This window comes from Pseudophryne corroboree, chromosome 4 (genome assembly GCF_028390025.1).
Source record: "Pseudophryne corroboree isolate aPseCor3 chromosome 4, aPseCor3.hap2, whole genome shotgun sequence".
NCBI classification, from domain to species: domain Eukaryota; kingdom Metazoa; phylum Chordata; class Amphibia; order Anura; family Myobatrachidae; genus Pseudophryne; species Pseudophryne corroboree.
The window spans coordinates 439,552,091-439,577,476 of record NC_086447.1 but is presented as its reverse complement, the minus strand read 5'-3'; the positions used below and the strand labels follow the sequence as shown (position 1 = coordinate 439,577,476).

The 25,386-nt window shown below is 45.8% G+C and overlaps 1 protein-coding gene across 3 annotated transcripts in view; it reads left to right on the top strand.

The window, feature by feature from the left end:
- Nucleotides 1-25,386, top strand: part of CEP162 (centrosomal protein 162) — a 420,302-nt gene that overhangs the window by 280,997 nt on the left and 113,919 nt on the right. The gene's annotated exons all lie outside the window — the stretch shown is intronic.

The window sequence follows — 25,386 nt, the reverse complement described above, 5'->3', positions numbered from 1 at the left end:
TCTATCTTTGGGCTATTGCTCTTCCCAGGAGGTCATTGGAGCAGTTGCTGTTTATATCACGTGAGTGCCGGGGGCTTCAAAAGAATATATGTGTGTGTATATATATATATATATATATATATATATATATATATATATATATATATATGTATGTATATATATATATATATTGAGTATCCCATATCCAAATATTCCTAAAAACTGAATATTCCGAAATACGGACTTTTTTGAGTGAGATAGTGAAACCTTTGGTTTTTGATGGCTCAATGTACACAAACTTTGTTTTATACACAAATTTATTAAAAATATTGTAATAAATGACCTTCAGGCTGTGTGTATAAGGTGTATATGAAACATAAATGAATTGTGTGAATGTAGACACACTTTGTTTAATGCACAAAGTTATAAAAAATATTGGCTAAAATTACCTTCAGGCTGTGTGTATAAGGTGTATATGTAACATAAATGTATTATGTGCTTAGATTTAGGTCCCATCACCATGATATCTCATTATGGTATGCAATTATTCCAAAATACGGAAAAATCCCATATCCAAAATACCTCTGGTCCCAAGCATTTTGGATAAGGGATACTCAACCTGTGTGTGTGTGTGTGTGTGTGTGTGTATAGATATATAGATATTATAATATAATATATAATATTTGAACCCCGGCACTCCTGGAATCCACGCTGGGATCGTCTTATATTATTTCATAAGTCGCAGTACACCCTTTTGTTTAAAAAAAAAACTCTGCAGGAAATGGGAAAACTGACTTAGTTCCAAGATGGCCATTTCAAGATGGCGCCCATGTTCGCTACATACCCTCAAGGGACATTAACAGTGCAGGTTTTGGTGATATCCAGGCTTCAGCACAGATAGCTAAATCAAAATAACTGAGGTACTAATTAATCCACCTGTGCTCAAGCATGGATATCACTAAAACCTGTTAGTGTGCCTTAAGGACCAAGGTTGGAAATACCTGATCTATTGTATTCGGGATCCAGACTATAGTTCGACATATGAATGGGCGACACTGGAAAAGGTCAACATGGTTTGGGGGTTGTTTTTTTTTTTCTTTCATGCTTTTGGACTTGTTCCGTCTTTGACTATTTAGGTCACAAGCCATAACCTTTAGTGAACTTGTGGTGAGCGAAGTGAGACACCATGCCCAAAGTGTGGCAAGGGGCCGCGTTTCTACAAATGGTGTTCCCTGATGACAAAACTATCCACACTAAGCCCAAAAATGCAAGAAGAAGAAAAATCAACCGGTTTTGTGTCGACCATTGTCATGTCGATCTATTGACCCTGTCAACCTTTCCAATGTCGACCTTTCATAGGTTGACTTTGTTCATGTCGACCTTAAGGGGTCGACCTAATGACTGTAGATTTCCTATACCAAAGCCAGTGTATACACATCTCTGTATATCAGACAGCACTCCAGAAATATATTCACACTGCAGCAGCAAGGGTTGGAGACCTATTAGGCATATACTGTATATTTAATTTGACAAAAGACAAGTGGCACCACAAATACTGCAATAGATGTGATAAATCAATCAAAGTTAAAGTGACAAAAGCATATATGTGTACCAAAATTTGAATAAATATGTCCATTTCATAAATGATTAATGGATGTTTTATATTAAAGGGTCTTTATATTGATCTGACCGGAATGCCTCCAATGAATGAAAAAGCATTATTATGTAGTATATACAGATTTGTTCTCCTACATCCTTGCTGCAGTCATGTTAAACAGCCCTTCTTGTCACGCCATGCCATGGTGTGACTCTGTAGCGCTGAGCATCTTTATGTTTGCTACTTTTTCCTTTTTAAATGCATCAAAGTCACATTGCTATGTGAATAGGATGCACAAGCAGCTTATGCTGATTAAAATTATATATGCAGCATGCCTATATTCTGTGTGTGACTGCTGCCGTATCTGCATACAAAATGCTACTTTACAGTGTTTTCCTGGAAACCACTGTAACGTAGCATTTCAGGATGCAGATACAGCTGCATATCATTTCAATTAGCATAAGCTGATTTTGCATCCTGGTCACATAGTGATGTGAATAAGACACATTTTCAGCCCAATATTAGTAGGTCTGCCAGCTGATTTACTCCAGGCATGTCCTGCTTCATGGCGTATTGAGGCAAGATGTATGAGGACACATCTGTATGGGAGAATTCAATTATGAGCAGATGATTTTGCCTGGCCAAATCAGTGCAGCAGTAGCCTCACTTTATGGCAGCCCTATCTCACACAAAACTGCATAGGAATGCAAGCAGTCTTGGGCAGTTCGGGCAGGTGAAGGATTTGAAATGCGGTGCCATTGCCAGCATATTAAAACACTGTGGGCAGTCCGATATCATTGGCCAACGATATTCTAACAACCTCTTATGATAAATTATATTTTATTATATTGAAATGTAATGATTGCATAGTGCATCTGCACCCCCTTTGAGTGTATAAATTTCTGCGTATCTCTGTATGGGCCATTAGTACAAAACTAGTTCTTGAAGCTGTCTCCCTGACAGAGATTTTGGCGCCATCTTCACTAGTAGCCGAGCTGATCTCCGGGATTGCAGGGCTCTGTCTCCTCTGTAAAGCCGCCTGTCTCATCAGCGCTGTGCATTTACAGGCCCTTAAGTATTCTACATGTCATTTTAGACGGTGTTGGTTAAGAACAAGTGTACTGCTATCTGAATATTTAGTACAAGTATTCTGTTATATACATCCAGTATCTACTGTGCATTGTTATATCTATATTCATACATATTTATATGTAGTTTTACTAGTCCAGTGCAGTTTTATTGTTGAACTGTAATAACTGCTGCATTCTACCTGTGACTGAGTGTGCCTGTAGCTGTTGTGTGGATTTCATTCTCCTGTATGAGGGGCTAGGTGTGCCAGGGTCTCATTCATATATACAGTAATATATAGTGCTACACAGTATATAAGGTTTGGTATTTCTTACTGTGTATTTCAGTCACCTCATACCGCTTAAATACTCTGTTTTTGCTCTGCATTTACTGTCGCATAACACGGGGTTATTTGCAGGTATTGTGTTTGTCTGGCTATATTGTACTGTTACGCTCTAAGGCTACATTCCCTATAATGTTTGCCAAACAGGACAGAAAATCTGCGGACGCTTCTGCATCCAGCAGTGCTAGCACCACGGATTTACCTGAGGGGGAAGTTTTAACTGCTGATTCAGGCACTGGATGTCATACACCTCCCAGTCAACCCGCAGCACCTGTGGCCACTCAGGAAGCACCTTGGGCAACGTTCTCAAGTTTGCTGAATACACTTGTAACACGTCTTACGCCCCCCTGTGGGACCTCCTGTGCCATTACAGCCACATATTGTCCCTGTAGTTAATCCGCCCTGGGTGGACACTCTGTCGACCCAATTACAACAATTAAATCAATCTTTGGTTAGACAAAAGTCTACCCCATGCCCCTCTGGGGCCAAAGTGTCATCTAAGCGGGCCATTTCTTCCTCACAATCCACTAATATTTCAGATAATTTTTCCGATGAGGATGGGAAATATACTGATCCGTCAGACACTGATACAGTTGCTTCTGATGAGGAATCTACATCCCAGGTTGATGTTCCTGACCTTGTGGAGGCTATTAAGCTGATTCTCCAAATAGATGGTATCGCGCCTACTACTGCGTCTAAGAAACCTGATAGGTTCAAACATCAGAAGGTTGCTAAAGTAGTCTTACCACATTCTGACCATTTAATTGACATATGTCAGGAATCCTGGTCATCTCCAGGAAAGAAATTTTCCCTGTCTAAAAAGATGCTAGCTCGTTATCCTATCTCTGTGGAGTTGAGTAACAAGTGGGAAACTCCACCGCCGGTGGACTCTCATGTCGCCCGTCTTGTGGTATCATCTACTCTGCCTGTCACCACTGTCACCTCACTGAAGGAACTGACTGATAAGCGTGTGGAGGGTTGCCTGAAGTCTATTTACTCTCTTACCGATGCAGTACATAGACCCACTATGGCAGCCTCCTGGGCTGTGAAAGGAATTGGAGCATGGGTTCAGGCAATTGAGAATGAGCTGCCACAGGATTTTTCTGACACTGCCAGACAATATCTATTTTATATTACCACAGCCTCCCATTATATTCAGGTGGCGGCCTCTGATGTAGGTGTAATGGCGGCCAAGGCATCTACTACGTCTATCCTGGCTCGCCGAATTCTGTGGTTGAGGTCTTGGAAGGTGAACCTGGACTCCAAAAAGACCTTGGAGGTGCTCCCTGCAGAAGTTGGCCTGCTGCATGATGGGGTGGCCGACTTCTGCAGTTCGCCCAGGCCTGGTTAAAGACAACTTCGGACGCCTGGGTGTGGGAAGTTGACTCACACGGGTACACAATTTCTTTCAAGAGACGTCCCCCTCGCCAGTTTTGCACAAAGGTTATCCCTTCGGATCCGTTAAAAGCGCAAGCTCTACACTTGGTTGTATAATCACTCCTGGACACAGGAGTGGTAGTGCCGGTACCTCTATCTCAGAGAGGCAGGGGATACTATTCGACCCTGTTTCTAGTTCTAAAGCCAAATGGGTCCTTCTGGCCTATACTCAATCTTAAATCATTGAACAAATTTGTGAGAGTATCCAAGTTCCGTATGGAAACTCTGCGCTCTATTGTGCTGGCCATGGAACCTGAAGACTATATGGTATCCCTGGACATACAGGATGCTTACCTGCACATACCTATTGCCATGTCACATCAGCAATATCTGAGGTTTGCTATTGGCAACCTACATTATCAGTTCCAGGCCCTGCCTTTTGGTTTGGCCACAGCACCTCGGATCTTCACCAAGGTCATGGCCGTGATGACGGTCCTTTTCCGCCGTCAGGGAATCAGGATCCTACCATATCTGGATGACTTGCTGCTCCTGGCAAACTCCCAAGAGGCTCTCCACAGTCATCTGGAACTGACGGTCCAATTCCTACAAGCCCACGGGTAGCTCATCAACTGGAAAAAGTCCTCTCTGGTCCCTGCTCGGAGCATGGTGCACCTGGGGGCACTGCTGGACACACACAGCCAACGATTGTTTTTGTCTCCAGTGAAAGTCCTGAAACTTCAGGACAGGATCAGATACTTCCTCTCTCGCCCAAGAGTGTTGATACACTCGGCGATGCAAGTACTAGGCCTTATGGTGTCTGCTTTCGACATGGTAGAGTACGCTCAATTTCATTCCCGCCCTCTGCAGAGATTGATCCTTTCCAAGTGGGATGGCCTGCCTCATTGGAACAGGTCTCAAATGATCTCCTTGACTCCGGAGGTTCGTCTGTCACTGAGCTGGTGGCTACAGGACCAACAGTTGAGCACGGGCTGTCCCTTCTGGATCTCCACCTGGGTCCTCCTGACAACGGATACCAATCTGCGAGGCTGGGGCGCAGTGTTGGAGCAACACTCACTCCACGGTCGGTGGACCAGGGAGGAATCTCTCCTCCCTATAAAAATTCTGGAATTGCGGGCAGTGTTCAATGCATTGACACTGACCCTGCCTCTAGTACAGAACAGGACTGTACAAGTACTGTACATAAACCATGCTGAACTCTAAGCCGCATGACAATGCTGGAATTATCAAAAAACTTCTATTGGGCGGAACACCATCTGCCAGCAATATCGGCAGTGTTCATTCCCAGAGTCCTCAACTGGGAAGTAGATTTCCTCAGTCGTCAGGACGTTAATGCTGGAGAGTGGAGTCTTCATCCGGAAGTCTTTCAACTCCTAGTGGACAAGCGGGGCCTACCAGATGTAGACCTGACGACGTCTCGACACAATCACAAGGTTCCGGTCTTCGGATCAAGGACAAGGGATCCAAGCAACGTTCATGGATGCACTTGCAATTCCATGGAACTTTTGGCTGCCATACGTGTTCCCTCCAGTGTCACTCCTGCCTAGGGTACTAGGGAAATTCAAGCAAGAAAGAGGAAAACTACTTCTAGTCGCTCCAGCGTGGCCCCGACGGCATTGGTTTTCAGACCTGCAGGGTCTATCGATAGAGCGTCCTCTTCTACTTCATCAATGCCCAGACCTCCTCGTTCAGGGTCCTTGTGTCTATCCGGACCTGGCCAGACTGGCTTTGATGGCGTGGCTCTTGAAGCTTCACTCCTAAGGGCCAAGGGATTCTCTGATGCAGTTATTCAAACTATGTTGAAGGCCCGCAAATCCGCTTCTGCACGGATTTATTACAGGGTCTGGAACTCTTACTTCACATGGTGTGCTGCTAAGAATTATGATGCCTATTCGTTCAGAACTTCCAGGCTTTTGGCTTTTCTGTAACAAGGCCTAGATTTAGGCCTTCGTCTGGCCTCCCTCAAGATTAATATTTCTGCCTTGTCGGTGTGGTTTTAGTGAAAAATTGCGTCTATTCCTGACGTTCATACTTTCACTCAGGGTGTTTTATGGATTCAGCCTCCCTATGTCCCCCCTCTGGCTCCATGGGATCTGTATGTTGTCTTAAATGCCCTATAAGAGTCTCCATTTGAACCTCTTGAGTCTGTGGACCGTAAATGCCTTACGCTTAAGGTCGTGTTTCTGCTAGCTATTGCCTCTGTTAGGAGGGTGCCGGACTTAGGCGCTTTGTCCTTTTTGATTTTTAACAGTGACCGGGCAGTTCTTCGAACTCGCCCCGTTTGTCTCCCTAAAGTGGTATCTTCTTTCCATCTTAACCAAGAGATTGTGGTTCCGGCTTTTGGGGGTCATTCCGAGTTGATCGCTAGCTGAAAATGTTTGCGATTAAGTACAAAACCGGTACTTCTGCGCCTGCGCGACGTACTTTCACAACGGCCGATGTAGTTTCACACAAGGTCTAGCGAAGCTTTTCAGTCATAATGGCCGCCGCAGAGTGATTGACATGAAGTGGGCATTTCTGGGTGTCAACTGACCGTTTTCAGGGAGTGTTCGGAAAAACGCAGGTGTGCCAAGAAAAATGCAGGCGTGGCTGGCCGAACGCAGGGCGTGTTTGTGATGTCAAATCCGGAACTGAATGGTCTGAAGAGATCGCAAGCACTGAGTAGGTCTGGAGCTACTCTAAAACTGCACAATTTCTTTTTTTAGCCGCTCTGCGATCCTTTCGTTTGCACTTCTGCTAAGCTAAAATACACTCCCAGAGGGCAGCGGCTTAGCGTTTGCACGGCTGCTAAAAACAGCTAGCGAGCGATCAACTCGGAATGACCACCTTTATCTCTTCTGGTTTGTCTTCCAAATAAACTGTCTTTGGATGTGTTACGGGCTCTCCTATTCTACTTGGAGAGGACTGCCTCTATCAGGAGGTCAGATACACTGTTTGTACTTTTTTGTTTTTCACAAACGTGGCTGGCCTGCGAATAAGCAAACCTTGTCCAGATGGATTAGAATGGTGATTGCACACGCCTATGCGCAGGCTGGACTCCCAGCTTCTGCTGCTATTAAAGCCCATTCTACTCGGTCTGTTGGACCTTCTAGGGTGACACGTCCGCTGAACAATTGTGCAAGGCGGCTACGTGGTCCTCAGTGAACACGTTCATTAGGTTCTATGCCTTTGATATTTCCGCCTCCCAGGATGCTTTCTTTGGACGCTGGGTTCTTGTGCCCGATACGGTGCGTCCCCTCCCTTGAGGAACTGCTTTAGGACATCCCCAATGTATTCCCTGTGGAATCCCAGTGTACCCCGCTGCAGTAAAGGAGATTTATTGTAGACTTACCATGGTTAAATCTCTTTCTGCGAGGTGCACTGGATTTCACAGGGCGCCCACCCTGACGCAGTAAGCTTCTTTGGGTGTTTATGGCATTAGCCACTAGTCCCTTCTCCTGTCGTGAGAATGTGGTTCTATGTGACTAACATCTGCCATCTTTTGCCTGCTACTGCATTGGACTGGTTAACGAAACTGAGCTCCAGTGCCTGGAGGCGGGGTTATAGATGAGGCGGAGCAGTGCATCCTGGGAGCAGTCAAAGCTTTAGCCTGTTGGTGTCTCGGATCAAGATCCAACTCTACACCCCGATGTATTCCCTGTGGAATCCAGTGTACCTCGTAGAAAGATTTAACCATGGTAAGTCTACCATAAATCTCCTTTTTTTTTTTTGTCAAAAAAAACATCCGTCTCTAGCAGAGCTGCACGTGACCTGGCGGCTCACTTGCACCAGGCATCTTGCGCTGTATGGCGCATTTAGGCTAGTTGTACGAGGTCACATCTGTACCTCCAACAATTGTACTGTGAATTCACCATGGTGCATATTTATTGCATAAAGCCTAAACAAAATATCCATACATGAAAGAAATCAATATAGTGCTCAAGGAAAGTATTCCCACCCTAGATCAATACTTTTTTATTGTGTATATTACCAATAAGCACTTCAACGTTAATATTTCTACACACAAAATATAATAATAATAATAATACATCAATCTATAAATGTTTATTTAAAAATTGTGTGTATTCTGTGAGACCTTTATTAGATTTGGAAGCAAATTAAAAACAGATAAATATGAAAAAAGTAAGAGTGTGATTGCTAATAACAAGGCTGTTATCTCCACTGATGATTTGTACACTGTATGATGTTTTAATTACTAGGGAGGAAAACCAGGTAATTTTGTTCCTCCCTAATCTCCTGATGTGATTATGGCAATACAGTTACTTTTATAATTTGATTATGGCAGTTTAGCAGTATTTTAAATACTGCTGCCAAAAAGTATAATGGACTGTACTGCTGAATTGTAATACCAATGTAATTTGTTTCTCAGCTATAGTTGGCCTGCTCCCAGATATTAGGGGTTTAATACAATATACAACCACCTCAAAAAGGTTCACTTGCTGTATAGAATATTATATAGATTAATTTATAAAACTAGTTTCCCATATTTAATCTGTAATATGTTTTGTGTGCTACTACGATGGTTTAATATGACTTGATAATCCATAACAAAAAGACAGGTCTAATGAATTCAGTTAATTAAAAAAAAATAACTATCGCTGGGAGAGAAAAACCTTTTGCAATATTTTTCTACATTTCATCAAGTCTATAAAAGACTAAAATCAAGAGGTTTTTATGATAAGCTTGCATCTGAAGATAATGCCTTTTCACTCTTCTAGCTCTTACTACTAGTTTCAGTGAAATGCATAAAATGTGTAGGAATAATATTTTCATCCCAATAAGGCCTACCGTTTATGAAAAGGAGACAATGGGGAGTATATTTAATTAGTATAATTTTTTTTCGGCCAGTCGAAAAACAAAAATGTTTTGCCCGTTTGTAGCTCAAATTTACATTTAACCTATTCAATGCCCATGCTGTTTGTTCGACTGGTTGGAAAATCCGTCTCTGGTGAAAATCACATGTATTGGCGAATTCGACGCCGAATTGGTGAATTCACGGGTATGCCCAAAAATGGATTAAAAAAGGGTGAAAATCCCGCAATTGAATACCCTGTCGAATTTAGTGACCAGTCAAAAAAACGGCACTTAATTGCATACCCCCCAATGTATCTCATCTAATCTATGTATTGGGCCAGGATAGGGCAAAGCTGGGCTTTAGAATTCCGTTGTCTCTGTATGGGGTGCTTTTGTCTGGTGATAATACCATAACTACTAAAGGGGCACATCTTTCAAAAAGTGTGGCCCATGTTTGTTGGTGCGAGAATGATGGAGATCAAACATTTGAAATCTTTTTATGGCTTTACCAATGTTTCTGAAGTGTAAAATGATATTGTGAAGCCATTATGGTGGAGATACAGTCCCATCCCTTGGATTTTGCAGTGTAGGGGTTAGTCTCTGGTATTCGTACATGATCACCAAAAAATTACTTCTCAGTTCCCACAACATATGAAACAGAGGATTCTCTTCTTTCAAACAAAGGTCCATCTGCATCTGTATGTGCCAGTATTGCGGAGATAGTATGCTCACCCAAATTTCCCGTCACTATATATTTGCCTGAAGTTTTTTTCTTCTATGATGGGTGGGGCTTAATTATAATGCATCATTAAGCCTGGGGCAGTAACCAGTAATGGAGAATCTTTTACATTTTTCCAACTGGAACTCCTCCAGTGTTTAGGAGTGTAGTATGATATGTAGACATTCATAATGTCGACATGAGAGTTACAACATGCTTAGCAGTGACTTATCTGCTCCCAATGGCTGCAGCAGATCCAGCAGCATCTTCCAGGTCCTGGCAGTCTTGTGACTGTCCGTTCCAGTAGAGTAATCTAACAGAGTGCCTAACACTAGCACCCCCTCCAACTCTTATGTTGACATTCTGAGAATGTTTGTTTGGATTTCACATGTCAGCATTTCTGTTGTCAACATTGTTTACATGTTGCCTGTCGACATTTCAGCAATGTCAACATCATAACTTTTGGAATAGTGGTGTCAACATTGTTATCGTCAAACTAATGACTAAATCCTGTGCTTAGGATGGATAGCATTAGCTCTTTCGATGTACATAATAAGGATGAGACCCACTCATCCATAGCAAGGGGTAAACTATTTGAGCACAATGACAGACTGTGTAGTCCAGGCATGTCCAAACTGCGGCCCTCCAGCTATTGAGAAACTACACACCCCAGCATGCCCTGACACAGCTATTGCATTCTCTGACAGCAAAACTGTGTCAGGGCATGCTGGGATGTGTAGTTTCACAACAGCTGGAGGGCCGCAGTTTGGACATGCCTGGTGTAGTCATATTAGCACTGCTATATGTGCAGTCAGTAAGGAATATAAGGGGGAATTCAATTTTTTGAAATGTCGGTTGGGTGTCTGTTGTTTTTTTTCTGTCTATTAGGTAGGAAAAAATAGACACCCAACTGACTTTTCAAACAATTGAATACCGCCCTAAGAGTCCAGAGAGAAACTCTGTCAGGTTATGAATGAGGAACAGAGGGCACATATACTGTACTACACACTTGACAGATTTCCGTAGGTATCTTATCATAAAGCCACATGAAATCTAGATGAATTGAATTCAGTCCTGAACAGTTGTTCATGCAGTTCCTTGTACTGTACGTGTACATGTTATGATTTGTAAGAGCAACAATAAGTTTTATTTTATGACTTATTTTATTTTATGACTTAACCATTACACATACAAGAATGTTTACTAAAAAAAAAAAAGAGCTCAAGATGTAGCAATAAAGAACTGTAAAATAAAGAAATTGTTACTCTGTAATTTTTACAAGTAATCTTAAACTTACAGAAGTGAATACGGTAATTATGAGTGGGAAGGCAACACGGGGAGAGAAACAAAAAAGAGGTAGGGGAATGACTTGGGTGTATTCAGAGTAGATTATAGTTCTATGTTAGAGAATTGCATAATATGATACAATCACCCAGTAATTATCATTAACTATGCACAAAATAGTAATCGGGTAGGAGGTGGGTGAAATAAGCGTAAACCTTGGTTCCCAGACAAAATCAAATGTAACTGTTTTTCCTTGTAATTGCAAAGTGATTTTCTCCATAGAAGTAATAAACCAGCTTGTAATTTGCAATATTTAGCTATAGATGATTGTGCTTCGTTTAAATAATGAGAAGATAATTTTCCTAGACTGTACAGCAAAACTGGAAATCTAGAGACCCAGAACATTCTAGGGTGCTGATTTAATTACCCAAAACAGTATTTCAGCCGGCTGGTCTTGCACAGCAGAGATCTATAACGTGAGTTCTTCCAAAGCAAAGTGAATGCCCCATAATTAGGGTGGGTCTCATCACTCAATATACTCCTAGCCTTTGTAAGGAGCCTATTTTCATAGTTTTTTTCAGCGGTTTTAACAATTCTATCAAGCAACTTACGCTCTGCTATATTACAATTTCCATACCAGACGGAAATACCGTAAGTAAGGACACTCTCAATAATACAAGAGTAAAAATTAACTAAAATTGCCTCAGATATTCCTGCTGATCGCATTTTCCTAAGAAAATATAAACGCTGTTGGGCTTTCTTTATGACAGTGTCAGTATGAGAATTCCATGACAAATCGTTAGATATAATCATGCCCAAGAATTTAAAAGATGTTACTATCTCCACCTCTTGCTTATCCAGGACCAAAGGACTGTAAGTATACCGATGTGTTGTCCTAAAATCCAAAATCATCTCTTTGGTCTTTGTAACATTAAGAATTAGGTGATTATCTTGACTCCACTTCTCCAGCCTACATACTTCAGATATAAATTCTGAGTCATCGTTACCACGGATAAAACCTACGATGGCAATATCGTCTGCAAATGTAATTATATGCACCGTATCTGATTTGGAAACACAATCATAGGTGAACAAGGAATAGAGTAACGGACTCAACACGCATCCCTGTGGTACACCTGTACTAATCATTACCTCATTTGTAATTTTATTGTTAATTCTGACTACCTGAGGCCTACTGGTTAAAAAATCAAAGATCCATCTGCAGACAAAACTGTCCATGCCTAACTGGGTTAGTTTGTTAACTAAAGAAGTAGGAATAATAAGATTTTACTTACCGATAAATCTATTTCTCGTAGTCCGTAGTGGATGCTGGGACTCCGTCAGGACCATGGGGATTAGCGGCTCCGCAGGAGACAGGGCACAAAAATAAAAGCTTTAGGACTAGGTGGTGTGCACTGGCTCCTCCCCCTATGACCCTCCTCCAAGCCTCAGTTAGGATACTGTGCCCGGACGAGCGTACACAATAAGGAAGGATTTTGAATCCCGGGTAAGACTCATACCAGCCACACCAATCACACCGTACAACTTGTGATCTGAACCCAGTTAACAGTATGACAAACGTAGGAGCCTCTGAACAGACGGCTCACAACAATAACAACCCGATTTTTTTGTAACAATAACTATGTACAAGTATTGCAGACAATCCGCACTTGGGATGGGCGCCCAGCATCCACTACGGACTACGAGAAATAGATTTATCGGTAAGTAAAATCTTATTTTCTCTGACGTCCTAGTGGATGCTGGGACTCCGTCAGGACCATGGGGATTATACCAAAGCTCCCAAACGGGCGGGAGAGTGCGGATGACTCTGCAGCACCGAATGAGAGAACTCCAGGTCCTCTTTAGCCAGGGTATCAAATTTGTAGAATTTTACAAACGTGTTCTCCCCCGACCACGTAGCTGCTCGGCAGAGTTGTAATGCCGAGACCCCTCGGGCAGCCGCCCAAGATGAGCCCACCTTCCTTGTGGAATGGGCCTTGATAGATTTAGGCTGTGGCAGGCCTGCCACAGAATGTGCAAGTTGAATTGTGCTACAAATCCAACGAGCAATCGTCTGCTTAGAAGCAGGAGCACCCAGCTTGTTGGGTGCATACAGTATAAACAGCGAGACTCCAGCCGTCCTTGAAATATATATTTTCAATGCCCTGACAACGTCCAGCAACTTGGAATCCTCCAAATCGCTAGTAGCCGCAGGCACCACAATAGGCTGGTTCAGGTGAAACGCTGAAACCACCTTAGGCAGAAAATGAGGACGCGTCCGCAGTTCTGCCCTGTCCGAATGGAAAATCAGATATGGGCTTTTATACGATAAAGCCGCCAATTCTGACACTCTCCTGGCTGAAGCCAGGGCCAGTAGCATGGTTACTTTCCATGTAAGATATTTCAAATCCACCGATTTGAGTGGCTCAAACCAATGGGATTTGAGAAAATCCAAAACTACATTAAGATCCCACGGAGCCACTGGGGGCACAACCGGGGGCTGTATATGTAGTACTCCTTTTACAAAAGTCTGGACTTCAGGAACTGAAGCCAATTCTTTCTGGAAGAAAATCGACAGGGCCGAAATTTGAACCTTAATGGACCCTAATTTGAGGCCCATAGACAATCCTGTTTGCAGGAAATGTAGGAATCGACCCAGTTGAAATTCCTCCGTCGGGGCCTTCCTGGCCTCACACCACGCAACATATTTTCTCCAAATGCGGTGATAATGTTGTGCAGTCACCTCCTTCCTGGCTTTTACCAGGGTAGGGATGACCTCTTCCGGAATGCCTTTTTCCCTTAGAATTCGGCGTTCAACCGCCATGCCGTCAAACGCAGCCGCGGTAAGTCTTGGAATAGACACGGTCCCTGCTGAAGCAGGTCCCGTCTTAGAGGTAGAGGCCACGGATCTTCCGTGAGCATCTCCTGAAGTTCCGGGTACCAAGTTCTTCTTGGCCAATCCGGAGCCACGAGTATCGTTCTTACTCCCCTTTGCCGTATAATTCTCAGTACTTTTGGTATGAGAGGCAGAGGAGGAAACACATACACTGACTGGAACACCCACGGTGTTACCAGAGCGTCCACAGCTATTGCCTGAGGGTCTCTTGACCTGGCGCAATACCTGTCCAGTTTTTTGTTGAGGCGGGACGCCATCATATCCACCTTTGGTTTTTCCCAACGGTTCACAATCATGTGGAAGACTTCTGGATGAAGTCCCCACTCTCCCGGGTGTAGATCGTGTCTGCTGAGGAAGTCCGCTTCCCAGTTGTCCACTCCCGGAATGAACACTGCTGACAGTGCTATCACATGATCTTCCGCCCAGCGAAGAATCCTTGCAGCTTCTGCCATTGCCCTCCTGCTTCTTGTGCCGCCCTGTCTGTTTACGTGGGCGACTGCCGTGATGTTGTCTGACTGGATCAACACCGGCTGACCCTGAAGCAGGGGTTTTGCCAGGCTTAGAGCATTGTAAATCTCTCTTAGCTCCAGTATATTTATGTGAAGAGACATCTCCAGGCTTGACCACACTCCCTGGAAGTTTCTTCCCTGTGTGACCGCTCCCCAGCCTCTCAGACTGGCATCCGTGGTCACCAGGACCCAGTCCTGTATGCCGAATCTGCGGCCCTCTAACAGATGAGCACTCTGCAACCACCACAGAAGAGACACCCTTGTCCGTGGAGACAAAGTTATCCGCTGATGTATCTGCAGATGTGATCCGGACCATTTGTCCAGCAGATCCCACTGAAAAGTTCGTGCGTGGAATCTGCCGAATGGAATCGCTTCGTAAGAAGCCACCATTTTTCCCAGGACTCTTGTGCATTGATGCACAGACACTTTTCCTGGTTTTAGGAGGTTCCTGACAAGTTCGGATAACTCCCTGGCTTTCTCCTCCGGAAGAAACACCTTTTTCTGAACCGTGTCCAGAATCATTCCCAGGAACAGCAGACGTGTCGTCGGGGTCAATTGAGATTTTGGAAAATTCAGAATCCACCCGTGCTGTTGCAGCACTACTTGGGTTAGTGCTACTACGTCCCCCAGCTGTTCTCTGGACCTTGCCCTTATCAGGAGATCGTCCAAGTAAGGGATAATTAATACGCCTTTTCTTCGCAGAAGAAACATCATTTCGGCCATTACCTTGGTAAAGACCCGAGGTGCCGTGGACAATCCAAACGGCAGCGTCTGAAACTGATAATGACAGTTTTGCACCACGAACCTGAGGTACCCTTGATGTGAAGGGCAAATTGGGACATGCAGGTAAGCATCCTTGATGTCCAGGGACACCATAAAGTCCCCTTCTTCCAGATTCGCTATCACTGCTCTGAGTGACTCCATCTTGAACTTGAATTTTTGTATGTACAGGTTCAAAGATTTCAAATTTAGAATAGGTCTTACCGAGCCGTCCGGCTTCGGTACCACAAATAGTGTGGAATAATACCCCTTTCCCTGTTGTAGGAGGGGTACCTTGACTATCACCTGCTGAGGATACAGCTTGTGAATGGCTTCCAATACCGTCGCCCTGTCTGAGGGAGACGTTGGCAGAGCAGACTTTAGGAACCGGCGAGGGGGAGACTTCTCGAATTCCAACCTGTAACCCTGAGATACTACCTGCAGGATCCAGGGGTCCACCTGTGAGTGAGCCCACTGTGCGCTGAAATTCTTGAGTCGACCCCCCACCGCCCCTGAGTCCGCTTGTAAAGCCCCAACGTCATGCTGAGGGCTTTGCAGAAGCCGGGGAGGGCTTCTGCTCCTGGGAGGGAGCTGCTTGGTGCACTCTCTTACCCTTTCCTTTGCCTCGGGGCAGATATGACTGTCCTTTTGCCCTCTTGTTCTTATAGGAACGAAAGGACTGCGGCTGAAAAGACGGTGTCTTTTTCTGTTGGGAGGGGACCTGAGGTAAAAAGGTGGATTTCCCGGCTGTTGCCGTGGCCACCAAATCCGATAGACCGACCCCAAATAATTCCTCCCCTTTATACGGCAATACTTCCATATGCCGTTTGGAATCCGCATCACCTGACCACTGTCGCGTCCATAAACTTCTTCTGGCAGATATGGACATCGCACTTACTCTCGATGCCAGAGTGCAAATATCCCTCTGAGCATCTCGCATATAAAGAAAAGCATCCTTTAATTGCTCTATAGTCAATAAAATACTGTCCCTATCCAGGGTATCAATATTTTCAGTCAGGGAATCCGACCAAACCACCCCAGCACTGCACATCCATGCAGAGGCGATGGCTGGTCGCAGTATAACACCAGTATGAGTGTATATACTTTTCAGGGTAGTTTCCAGCCTCCTATCAGCTGGATCCTTGAGGGCGGCCGTTTCAGGAGACGGTAACGCCACTTGTTTTGATAAGCGTGTGAGTGCCTTATCCACCCTAGGGGGTGTTTCCCAGCGCGCCCTAACCTCTGGCGGGAAAGGATATAATGCCAATAACTTCTTTGAAATTAGCAGTTTTCTATCGGGGTTAACCCACGCTTCATCACACACTTCATTCAATTCCTCTGATTCAGGAAAAACTACAGGTAGTTTTTTCAGACCCCACATAATACCCCTTTTTGTGGTACTTGCAGTATCAGAGATATGCAAAGCCTCCTTCATTGCCGTGATCATATAACGTGTGGCCCTACTGGAAAATACGTTTGTTTCTTCACCGTCGACACTAGATTCGGTGTCCGTGTCTGGGTCTGTGTCGACCGACTGAGGTAAAGGGCGTTTTACAGCCCCTAACTGTGTCTGAGACGCCTGGACAGGTACTAACTGGTTTGCCGGCCGTCTCATGTCGTCAACTGATTTTTGTAACGTGCTGACATTATCACGTAATTCCATAAACAAAGCCATCCATTCCGGTGTCGACTCCCTAGGGGGTGACATCACCATTACCGGCAATTGCTCCGCCTCCACACCAACATCGTCCTCATACATGTCGACACACACGTACCGACACACAGCAGACACACAGGGAATGCTCTTATCGAAGACAGGACCCCACTAGCCCTTTGGGGAGACAGAGGGAGAGTTTGCCAGCACACACCCAAGCGCTATAAATATATAGGAACAACCCTACAGAAGTGTTGTTTCCTTTATAGCAGCTTAATATATCAATATCGCCAAAAAAGTGCCCCCCCCTCTCTGTTTTTTTACCCTGTTTCTGTAGTGCAGTGCAGGGGAGAGTCCTGGGAGCCTTCCTCGCAGCGGAGCTGTGCAGGAAAATCGCGCTGTGTGCTGAGGAGATAGGCCCCGCCCCCTATTTCGGCGGGCTCTTCTCCCGATGTTTGTGAGACCTGGCAGGGGTTAAATACATCCATATAGCCCCAGGGGCTATATGTGATGTATTTTTAGCCAGAACAAGGTATTATCATTGCTGCCCAGGGCGCCCCCCCCCCCAGCGCCCTGCACCCTCAGTGACCGCTGGTGTGAAGTGTGCTGACAACAATGGCGCACAGCTGCAGTGCTGTGCGCTACCTCATGAAGACTGAAAAGTCTTCTGCCGCCGGTTTCTGGACCTCTTCACTTTTCGGCATCTGCAAGGGGGTCGGCGGCGCGGCTCCGAGACCGGACTCCATGGCTGGGCCTGTGTTCGATCCCTCTGGAGCTAATGGTGTCCAGTAGCCTAAGAAGCCAATCCATCCTGCACGCAGGTGAGTTCACTTCTTCTCCCCTAAGTCCCTCGTTGCAGTGAGCCTGTTGCCAGCAGGACTCACTGAAAATAAAAAACCTAATAACTTTTTCTAAGCAGCTCTTTAGGAGAGCCACCTAGATTGCACCCTGCTCGGACGGGCACAAAAACCTAACTGAGGCTTGGAGGAGGATCATAGGGGGAGGAGCCAGTGCACACCACCTAGTCCTAAAGCTTTTATTTTTGTGCCCTGTCTCCTGCGGAGCCGCTAATCCCCATGGTCCTGACGGAGTCCCAGCATCCATTAGGACGTCAGAGAAAACAGTGTTAAAAGCCAAACTGTAGTCTACGAATTAAATTCTTACAGCGGAATCCCTATTATCCAGATCAGTGAGCACATGATGAAGTAAAGTAAGGGCAGCATCGTCTGTAGATCTATTTGCCCAAATATGCAAATTGAAACTGGTCAAAAGTGGCCGGTATGAAGCTCTTTAATTAAATCTCAAATTATTTCATGATAAGGGACGTAAGAGCAATTGGCCTGAAGTCATTTGGCTCATTAATATTCATTTTACAATTTTTTTGGGATGGGAGTAATTACTGTTAATTTAACATGTTATATCTGCCCCCCCTGCAGTGCACATGGTTTTTGCCCATCTGCTAATAAATTTTCTGATGCAATCAACTCTGAATTAGTCTCTTGTTTTGTTTGGTAGCTTAAATAGGAGGTCAGGGATACTGTTGATTACAGGGTACCTTCAAGGGTGGTTGTTTTTTTTTTTTTTCGTTTTTGCCCAGAGACAGGTTACACTTACACTCATTTAAATATGAATTTGAAAGATACTGAAATTACTTATTTCTGCTGCGGGGTACACTGGGCTCCACAAGGATTGGACAATGGGGTGTAGAGTAGGATCTTGAGCACCAACAGGCTCAAAGCTTTGACTGTTCCCAGAATGCACAGCGCTGCCTCCTATATCACCCTGCCTCCCAGCACAGGAGCTCAGTTTTGTACGTTGGTGCTGCAGTAAGCAGGCACTTAACAGAGTTGCTGCTCCAGGCAACCCTAAGAAGAGCTCTTTATGAAGTAAAAAGTGAAGACTTCAAGGGCAGCAGCTGTGATAAATGTCTTGTGACATTCACTGCTGCAGCTCCAGCTCTCCCCACTGTACACTCCCGAGCCCTGGTTGCCGGGTAACTACAGCGGAGGCTGCGGTTTTCTTCACGTTAGACACACACGGCTGGGGCTCTCCAGGATCGGGAGGTGGTAAGTGGGTCCCACTTGTGGGACCCGGTCTTTATCGCGATCCGGCGCGGTCAGTGGGAGGTAGGTCGCGCGCACTGGCGGTGGACACTGTGGCAGTACAGGCGATCCCACTAGATCACCAGGGCATTGGCGCAGGTCAGGTTTTCCCTCTAAACCGGTTTTTATATCGCCCACAGTACCCAGTGGTTTTGCCAGCAGAGGGGATAAGGCTCAGACCTGAAGCCCCTCCCCCAGCCCCAGGGTGTCATTTCCAGCAAGTGTTCCTGTCCTGGAGCTGCATTTCTGTCTCTCCCTCACTCCCTGGCAGTATCTGCGGCGCCATTATTCCTCAGTTCACTGTTCCTGGGACTGCTTGGGCAAATCCTCCTATGTAAAGCCGCCTGGTTGTCAGCGCTGTGCCTTTACATGACACTTAAGTATTCTACCTGCCTTTTTAGACAGTGATAGTTAAGAAAGAGTGCATTTAATCAGGGTTTTATAGTACAATTACCCTGTGATATACATCCAGTTCTTACTGTGTAGTGTTATATCTATTAACTATTTAGCAATATAAGCTAGTCCAGTGCAGTATTATTGTCAGTAATAACCTCTGCATTGTACAAACTGTGACTTTCTGTGTGTGCATTTGATAGCTGAGTGGTGTCCATTTCGTGTCTTTCACTCAACTTGCTATCCCTATATTCTATAACCTGAGGGGGCTTGGTGCATCAGGTGTTATCTAATATAGGATTTTCACAAAGATATACTGTATTACGTATTTTTTTCTGTGATTTAGTCACCATATCTCTCCTTTATCTCTGCTGGTGCTGACTACACTGCGCAGGGGTTTGGGTTTAGGGATATTGTGCTGCTGATAATTGTACTGTGTTACCTCATACTGCAGGTTATATCATGTCTGCTTGTGAGGGTAACGGTTCTGGGGCGGAACACACTGCTGGTGTTGCTGAAGCCACAGGCACATATGAGGAGAATATAGCAGCTGTGGGTTCTGGGTCTGGGGGCTCCTTACCCCCCAGTGTGACTGTGGCAACGGAGGCACATACGGACCCACCGTGGGCCGCTTTTTCCACACTTCTGCATACGCTAGTTCACAAACTAACACCCCCTATGGGACCCCCAATGCCGGTACAACCGTATGTGGTCCATGCAGCTAACCCGCCGTGGGCGGACGATTTATCTGCTCAATTAAAGAAGTTGAACCAGTCCTTGACTACTAATAAGTCTAACCAACACTCATCTAAGTCCAAGAGGTCCTCTAAGCGAGCGCTTGTCTCCTCACAATCCACTGCTGTCACTGACACCTCGTCTGATGAGGACGGCACTTACACTGACCCCACAGGTTTTGACTCAGATACGGCTGATGGGGAGGGTAGTTCCTGTAGTGTGGATGTTCCTGATCTTTTGGAGGCTATTAAGTTAATTCTGCAGATTACGGATGATCCCGAGCCATCCGTCCCTCCTAAGAAACCAGATAGGTTCAAGCGTCAGAAAAGGTGGTTAAACAAGTTTTACCTCACTCTGATCACCTAGTGGATATACGTCAGGAACCCTGGGAAAACCCGGGTATGAAGTTTGTGCCTCAAAAGAAGATGCTGGCTCGCTATCCCCTCTCGCCAGAGCTGTCTAAGAATTGGGAAACGCCTCCTCCAGTGGACTCGCATGTGGCTAGGATGGTGGTTTCCTCAGCTCTACCTGTCACTACCGTCACGTCTCTAAAAGTGCCTACGGATAAACGTGTGGAGGGTTGTCTGAAAGCGATTTACACCCTCACGGGGACTGCACAAAGGCCGACTATTGCAGCTACATGGGCTGCAGAGGCTATTGAAGCATGGGCCTTGGAGTTAGAAGCTGATATCTCCTCTGACCATGCTAGACAATGCTTGTCATATATTGTCACAGCTTCTCGATATATTAAAGAGGCGGCTTCTGATGCCGGTATCCTAGCAGCCAGGGCCTCTACTACGTCAGTCCTGGCTCGCCGGATATTGTGGCCGAGATCCTGGTCTGTGGATCTGGACTATAGAAAAACCCTGGAGGTACTCCCTTTCAAGGGAGATATTCTGTTTGGGGAGGACTTAAATAAGATAGTGGCTGACTTGGCTACTGCCAAAACTGCCTGTCTGCCTAATACAACTCCTTCTGTGTCGAAGGCTAAAGGTACGTCCTTTCGCCCCTTTCGTCCTTCAGGTAAAGCAAAAGGTCAGGCGTACCATAAGCAGGCCCGCACTTCCAAACCTGGTAAGCCGAAGCCCAAAAGAGCCTGGGCTGCCCGTCATCCAGCTGCCAAGACTGATAAGCCTGCCGCATGACGGTGCGGGCCTCCCCCTGGGGGATCCCAGGGTGGGGGGCCGGCTTCTAGGGTATACCCAGGAATGGTTGAAGACCACTTCAGATCCCTGGGTACGGAAAGTAGTCACTCGAGGTTACACCATAGCCTTCAAAAACCGACCCCCTCATCGATTTTGCCACACAGACGTCCCTTTGGACATGACAAAGGCAAAAACTCTACACTCTGTGGTACATACCCTCCTGGATACAGGAGTCGTAGTACAGGTGCCTCTTGCTCAGAGGGGCCGGGGGTATTATTCTCCGCTGTTTCTAGTCCCGAAACCGAATGGGTCCCCCCGGCCCATTCTCAACCTCAAGGCATTGAACAGGTTTGTGAAGATTTCCAAGTTCTGTATGGAAACCCTTCGCTCTATAGTTCTGGCCTTGGAACCTGGGGACTACATGGTCTCCCTGGACATACAGGATGCTTACCTGCATATTCCTATAGCAGTGTCACATCAACAATACCTGAGGTTTGCTATTGGCAACATCCATTACCAGTTTCAGGCATTACCTTTTGGTTTAACAGTGGCTCCGCGAGTCTTCACCAAAGTTGTGACGGTGGTACTCCGCCGTCAAGGGGTCAGGATACTGCAGTATCTGGACGACTTGTTAATCCTGGCAAATTGCCCAGATCTTCTCCTACGTCATCTGGATATGACAGTCCGGTTTCTACAAGCCCACGGGTGGCTCATCAACTGGAAGAAATCCTCCCTGGTCCCTGCTCAGAGCATGGTGCACCTGGGAGCGATGTTGGACACTCACAACCAGAGTTTGTTCTTGTCTCAGGAGAAAGTCCTGAAGCTTCAGGACAGGATTTGTTGCTTCCTTTCTCGTCCGCAAGTGTCGATACATTCGGCAATGCAGGTGCTGGGCCTCATGGTATCAGCATTCGACATGGTGGTGTATGCTCAATTCCATTCTCGCCCCCTCCAGAGGCTAATTCTAGCCAAGTGGGACGGCCTGCCTCACCGGATCAGGTCTCACATGATCTCATTGACTCCGGAGGTTCGTCTGTCGCTGCTCTGGTGGCTCCAGGACCAACTATTGTGCAGGGGCCGTCCCTTCTGGATATCCAACTGGGTCCTGTTAACGACAGATGCCAGTCTAAGAGGTTGGGGCGCGGTGCTGGAGCAGCACTTCCTTCAGGGTCGGTGGACCAAGGAGGAATCTCTCCTCTCGATCAACATTCTGGAATTGCGGGAGGTCTTCAATGCGTTGAACCTGGCCCAGCATTTAATTAAGAACCGTCCTGTTCAAATACAGTCGGTCAACGCCACCACAGTGGCTTACATAAATCATCAAGGCGGCAATGAAGGAAGTCTCACGGATTCTACATTGGGCGGAACGCCATCTACCGGCCATATCGGCAATATTCATTCCGGGAGTCCTGAATTGGGAAGCGGACTTTCTCAGTCGTCAGGACGTGCATGCCGGCGAGTGGGCCCTCCATCCAGAAGTGTTTCAACTCCTCGTGGAAAAGTGGGGTCTTCCAGATGTGGATCTGATGGCGTCTCGACACAATCACAAGGTTCCGGTCTTTGGAGCAAGGACAGTGGATCCTCAAGCAGCATTCGTGGATGCGCTAGCGGTGCCGTGGAGGTTTCGACTGCCGTACATGTTCCCTCCGGTGTCACTCCTGCCCAGGGTAATTCGGAAGTTCAAGCAAGAAAAAGGAAATCTGCTTCTCATAGCTTCGGCGTGGCCCAGACGGCACTGGTTCTCAGACCTGCAGGGCCTGTCGTCAGAGCGTCCAATTCTACTTCCACAACGCCCAAACCTCGTTCAGTGCCCCTGTGTCTACCAGGACCTAGCCCGGCTGTCTTTGACGGCGTGGCTCTTGAAGCTTCCGTCTTGAGGGCTAAGGGTTTTTCTGAAGAGGTCATTAAAACTATGTTGCGGGCCCGGAAACCGGCCTCTGCTCGGATTTACCATAGGGTCTGGCATTCCTACTTTGTTTGGTGCGCATCTGACAATTATGACGCTTCCAAGTTTAGTACAGCCAAGCTTTTGGCTTTTCTTCAGCAGGGCCTGGACTTAGGCCTGCGTCTGGCCTCCCTCAAGGTACATATTTCTGCCTTGTGATTGTGGTTTCAGAGAAAAATTGCGACTTTGCCTGATGTTCATACTTTCACTTAGGATGTGTTGCGTATCCAACCTCCCTATGTCCCGCCTGTGGCTCCTTGGGACTTGTCATGGTTTTGGAGGCGTTGCAGGAACCTCCATTTGAACCCCTTGGTTCAGCTGACCTTAAGTGGCTTTCCTTTAAGGTGGTGTTCTTGCTGGCTATTGCCTCTGCTAGAAGAGTGGCGGATCTGGGTGCCTTGTCTTGTAGTTCCCCATATCTGATTTTTCACAGGGGCTGGGCGGTTCTTAGGACTCGTCCCGGATATTTACCTAAGGTGGTTTCTTCGTTCCACCTTAATCAGGAGATTGTGGTTCCGGCCTTTGTCTCTCCTGATTTGTCTCCCAAAGAGCGGTCTTTGGATGTGGTACGGGCTCTCCATATCTATGTGAAGAGAACTGCTTCTATTCGAAAATCTGATTCTCTATTTGTTTTGTTTGGATTTCACAAACGTGGCTGGCCTGCTCACAAGCAGACCTTGGCCAGATGGATTAGAATGATGATTGCACATGCTTATGTGAAGGCTGGTCTCTCTGCTCCTGATCACATTAAGGCCCATTCTACTCGGTCTGTTGGTCCTTTTTGGGCGGGCCAACGTGGTGCGACCCTTGAACAATTGCGCAAGGCGGCTATGTGGTCTTCCGTGAACACGTTCATAAGGTTCTATGCCTTCGATACTGCCGCTTCCCAGGATGCTTACTTTGGACGCCGGGTTCTTGTGCCCGCTACAGTGCGTCCCCTTCCATAAGGAACTGCTTTAGGACATCCCCATTGTCCAATCCTTGTGGAGCCCAGTGTACCCCGCAGCAGAAAACGAGTTTTATGGTAAGAACTTACCTTTGTTAAAACTCTTTCTGCAGGTACACTGGGCTCCACAAGTCGCCCACCCTGACGCACTTAGCTTCTTTGGGTTGGTATGGCATTAGCCGCTGACACTTCTCTTGTCGGGAGAGTGTGGTGTATGTGGCTACTAACCGTTGTCGTCTCTTTTCCTGCTACTGCATTGGGCTGGTTAACTAAAACCTGAGCTCCTGTGCTGGGAGGCGGGGTGATATAGGAGGCGGAGCTGTGCATTCTGGGAACAGTCAAAGCTTTTAGCCTGTTGGTGCCTCGGATCAAGATCCTACTCTACACCCCATTGTCCAATCCTTGTGGAGCCCAGTGTACCTCGCAGAAAGAGTTTTAACAAAGGTAAGTTCTTACCATAAAACTCGTTTTCTATGTTGCACCAAATAGCGAGATGACTAATCTGTTTAATACAAATGAGAAAACTGTGTTGTCAGCGTCTGATTGCTTTATGGGAGTAATTCTGAGTTGATTGCCGCAGCACATTTGTTAGCAGTTGGGCAAAACCATGTGCACTGCAGAGAAATGTAATTTCTCTTTGCTCTATCATACAGAACTTCACTCCAACAGCACAGCGAATTGATACTTCACCTGCGGAACTGCAACACATGCACACTCTAATTAGTGGACGGTTTATTCATATTTCCATAGATTGATATTATGGACTGCATCTATATGGAGGACTTTAAATATCCATATCAATTTAACCATCACTTTTGCCGCTATTTGAGTTTTATCACTGGCTTTGCAGAATATATACTCCATTTATTGGGTTAACCTAAATGTTTCCTTTTTTTACATGTCAGTACTCTGCTTTCCTCTGATCCCCTGCTACATTGCGCAGCTATTTTTTATTTTATTTTTTTTATTCACCGAATTTCCCCTCTCATGCATGGATTTAAATAAATATATATATATATACATATATATATATATATGTTCTGAGGAAGGGGAGCACGTCCCCGAAACGTTAACCTGTCTGTTTAATACAACTTTTCACCATTTACGTCAGTCTCCAAGTGCCG